The sequence below is a fragment of the Bactrocera latifrons genome, unplaced genomic scaffold (assembly GCF_001853355.1).
Source record: "Bactrocera latifrons isolate USDA-ARS-PBARC rearing strain unplaced genomic scaffold, ASM185335v1 scaffold_1, whole genome shotgun sequence".
Taxonomy (NCBI): Eukaryota; Metazoa; Arthropoda; class Insecta; order Diptera; family Tephritidae; genus Bactrocera; species Bactrocera latifrons.
Genome location: NW_017534407.1, coordinates 4014439 through 4018874, shown reverse-complemented (window position 1 = coordinate 4018874; position 4436 = coordinate 4014439). Strand labels below are relative to the sequence as shown.

The 4436-nt window shown below is 35.2% G+C and overlaps 1 protein-coding gene across 2 annotated transcripts in view; it reads right to left on the bottom strand.

The window, feature by feature from the left end:
- Window positions 1-4436, bottom strand: part of LOC108978514 (homeobox protein 5) — a 60981-nt gene that overhangs the window by 7118 nt on the left and 49427 nt on the right. The window lies entirely within an intron of this gene.

Sequence of the window (4436 nt, the reverse complement as noted above, 5' to 3'; positions counted from 1 at the left end):
AAATAAAAAAAAATAAAATTAAAAAATAAAAATTAAGTAAATAAATACCGAAACAGTAAAAATAAAATTTCTTTTCTTTCGAACTTCAGCACACTTTGCCCACGATCGACAGATCGGTCTCTAATCAATAGCAATAACACTGAAACTCACGTTGAAAACGAGCAGTTAAAGGTGTTAAATGACCGAGGTTTTAGCACATGTACGACAATTCTGGCGGCGTGAAAATTTTCAGCGCCACAACTCAATGAAATAGCAAACGATGCGAGAGCGGAGTTGGTGGGGAAATGTGTACAGTGTACGAACATGAAGCACGGCGTCTGTAAACATGCAGCGCTGAAATTTTTGCATACTCGTGTAATTTAGTGTCAACATTGAAGTCACAAGACGCCAAGTCAACCAATGCGATTCGCACTGTGGCACTTCTGTTTACCTCTTCGTATCAATGAAACGCGTGGAGAAGAAATGCCAAACAAATTCATTTGTGTTTATGGAAAATACCTAGCGCCATTTGATCTCGTATTATTTCACGGTTGTTTAATTTATCGATAATAGAATAGATAGATAGAATATTGCTAATAAAGTTTGAATCGAAAATGCACTAAATAATTTGTTTTAAAAATAGACGATTGATTAGCATTTAAATAAATGATAGGTGTTAATAAATAAAGCTAATACATATGTGAAGTAGCTGAGAAACATGTGAATTTAATGTTTTTAATTCCAGCATATGGGCGAATAAGTCCATTTTACACAGATTTATATCTACATATGTACATATGTGAACGTTTATTATAATAAAAAAGTATACTAATGATACTCAAAATAATATCATACTATTAAAGAGCCTTCCAAAGTGAGAGCTGAATCTACCAAACGACTTGCTTAAATAAAAGCGAGGTATAAACCATTACCTAGAAGCCGTTCGACCTTTGCCAAAGACAACACTTCCCTCTATGGGCTCTTGAAAAGCTTCAAGAAGATGCGACGTTTTCGAGCCAAATTTTGTTCAGCAATGAGGCCCATTTCTGGCTCAAAGGATAGGTAAACAATCAAAATTATAGCATTTGGGACGTAGAGTAACCTGAAGAGATTCAAGAGCTGCCATTCCATCTAGAAAAAACAACGATTTGCTGTGCTTTAAGGCCGATAGCATCATCGGTCCATATTGCTTCACATATGATGGCGGTGAGAACGTGGGCGTTAGTGGCGTCCGTTCGCGCCATGATAACCGAATATTTGATGCCTTAAATTGAAGCTCGTGATATCGACAACATTTGGTTTCAACAAGACGGCACCACGTCCCACACATCGCATCAATCAATGGATTTATTGAGAGAACACTTCAGTGAACAGATAATTTCACGTTTTGGGCTGGTCGATTGGCCACCAAGACCGAGTGATATCATAATACCGTTAGACTTTTTCCTGTGGGATTATGAAAAGTCTAAGGTCTATGCGGACAATCCCGCTTCGATTCAAGAATTGGAGGAAAACATCACGTGTGTCGTTCGCCAGTTACCAGTCAAAAGGCTCGAACGAGTCATCAAAAATTGGACTCAACAGATAGATCATCTGAGACGTAGCGCAGCCAACAATTGAAGGAGATAATCAACAAAAAATAAATGCCAAATAATGTTCTTTCGACTGATAATAAATTTTCCCCATTAAATTTGAAGTTCTGTATTCTTTCTTTTAAAAAATTAGTATATGTATGTAAAATAGTCGTGCCGATCGATCCAACTCTTTCGGAGAAATTTTCCTCACTGACTCTGAAAACAGCATTTGGAGCAAAACGCGTTTAAAGATTTGGGAACCGATTGTTCTAGGTCAAAAAGTTCTTACAAATACGCTTATATCTCCGGTACTATTTGTCGGATCTACTTCAAGTTTTTCGGCGAATATTATCCGATATATTTCATTTCGATTTATACAAATGCAGCAAATATTTTTTGAAATTCAAAAATGGATATAACCTCTAAAAGTGAATTTTCAAGAGACAAATTTGTAATAGTGAAGCCGAAAGTTGTTCGAAGGGAGGTTAATGTCTAATTTAAAATTCAAAAAGAAAAAAGTAATGCAGAAAAATTATTTGTATATACAAGTATAATAAAGACAGACAATTCCAGATATTTTAGCCAAAAAAAAAAAAAAAACAAGGCGTTATAAGCCAAGGTTTTAGGGATACAAAATATTAGAAATTACCAAAGTATGTTCTTAAGACAGTTGGGTGTACATATCTGGCACTTGAAAAACGGTTTTATAAAAATTTAGTGTGCTTACAACAAGAATAATAAAATTGTATGTATGAAGCCGAAATTTAAAATCTGATTTCCTAATCGAAAATGAGCTACACAAAACTATCCTAAAATAGGTATTTTTTTTTTTTTTTTAATTTTAAAATAATATTAGATACCCGAGAATAAGATACGATACATATAGTATGTACATATACGAAATTATTAAATAACACTTCAGCTAATCAACAGATTCCATTTGAAATTAGAATCAACGATGCAACCCAATCAACCATAACAACCAGAAACTTGAGTTGAGAATAGAAATAAATCATCTAGACTTGGTGATATGAGAGTTGTGGCATACGTAACTAATAGTATACTATACTTTAGATATATGTATGTATACATATACACTCAGGCATGTTGGACGTCGCACTAACCGCTAGGCCAGTAGCTAACCCGTTGACGACTGCAATTGGTTTTTTACGACGCTGTTTATTTGACAAGGCAAATTATTATTGAATCAATTAAACATATTGCCTGACTGGCGTAATGACAAATAGACAATATCGTATCAGTGGCGGATACTCGTTTTATCAATTATGGCATGTTTGATGACGAGAGAGCGCAATATACGGAGTACATATTTATTTGTATATATAAATACCTATAAAATAAGTTTGATTAGTTTTTTATGCAAGTACAGTTACTTACATATATGTATGTATGTAGGGATGTATTTATATAACAGGTCAATTGAAAAGACACCGGCCTGACGCACAGATAGCGCTACTAGAATTAAAACCATATGATTTTTAGTTAAGCCTAACCTTCAATATAATAAAGGTGTCTAAGTTTGACAGCTGCTGGATCATAAGTTTATGAATTATAACATTTTAAGTGCAGCAAATATTGTTATTGAGAAAGAAAGTTGATAAAAAAAAAGGAAATTCATGTGTTGATATAGCAATGCCTTTTGGAGGGGAAAAAATGCAGTTGAAGCAAAAACTTGGCTTAATGAAAGAAAATCAACTTTCAAGGATTGGATAAGTTTAGACGTGTTAAAATGTGCAGCGAGGACGGAGAACTCAGTCGTCTCCCTAAACAAGTTGTTCCCGACGAAAATACCAAAAAAAAAGTCCACCAAATTTTGTATGACCGTAAAATGAAGTTGTTCGAGATAGCAGGCACTCTAAAGATATCAACTGAATGTGTACATCACATCCTTCACGAATATTTGGATATAAGAAAGCTCTGTGCAATGTGGGTGTCGCGGGAGCTCACTTCTGATCAAAAACAACGAGTAGTTGATGATTCGGAGCAGTTTTGCTCGAAAATGTTCAATCGAAATGTAATCCGAGTGACTGCGCACGATGAACTCGCTCCAACAGTCTTCTGGCAAGGTTATGGCGTCTTTATTTTGGGATGCGCATGAAATTGACTACCTTTAAAAAAGAAGAACTATCAACAGCGACTATTACATAACGTTATAGGATAGTTTGAAGGACGAAGTCGCCAAAAAACGTCCGCACTTCAAAAAAAAAAAATACTGTGGCGTTTTATCAAGACAATGCGCCGTGTAACAAATCAGTGAAAACGATGGCAAAAATTCATGAATTTGGTTTCAAACTACTTCCGTGTTCACAGTATTCTCTAGATCGGCCCCTAGCGACTAATTTCAGCGCTCAGATCTCTAAAGCATGCGCGCTTGGAAGAAATTTTTATGGAATGAAGAGGTGATCACCGAAACTGAGACTTATTTTGAAGCAAAGAACAAATCGCACTATAAAATGGTACCGAAAAGTTAGAGGCTTACTATAGCTATACCCAGTGTATCACACTAGAAAAGAAATACGTTGAATAAAAAAAATTTTAACAAAAATAAATGTTGTTACTATGGCAGGCCGGGGACTTTTCACTTGACCTTTTATGTGCATAATGTTTAGCGCTAATGATAAGCGATTATCAGCAGCAATTCATGTAGACATTCTTGTATCTTTATTGCAATAACTCTCAGAACAAAATTGATAAATTACATGAGTGCGTAAACAAACACACACATGCATATGTTATATGCGTAGAGAAAGACTTGTAAGGCTTGTATCGGGTGATTTTTTTGAGGTTAGGATTTTCATGCATTAGTATTTGACAGATCACGTGGGATATCAGACATGGTGTCAAAGAGAAAGATGCTCAGTA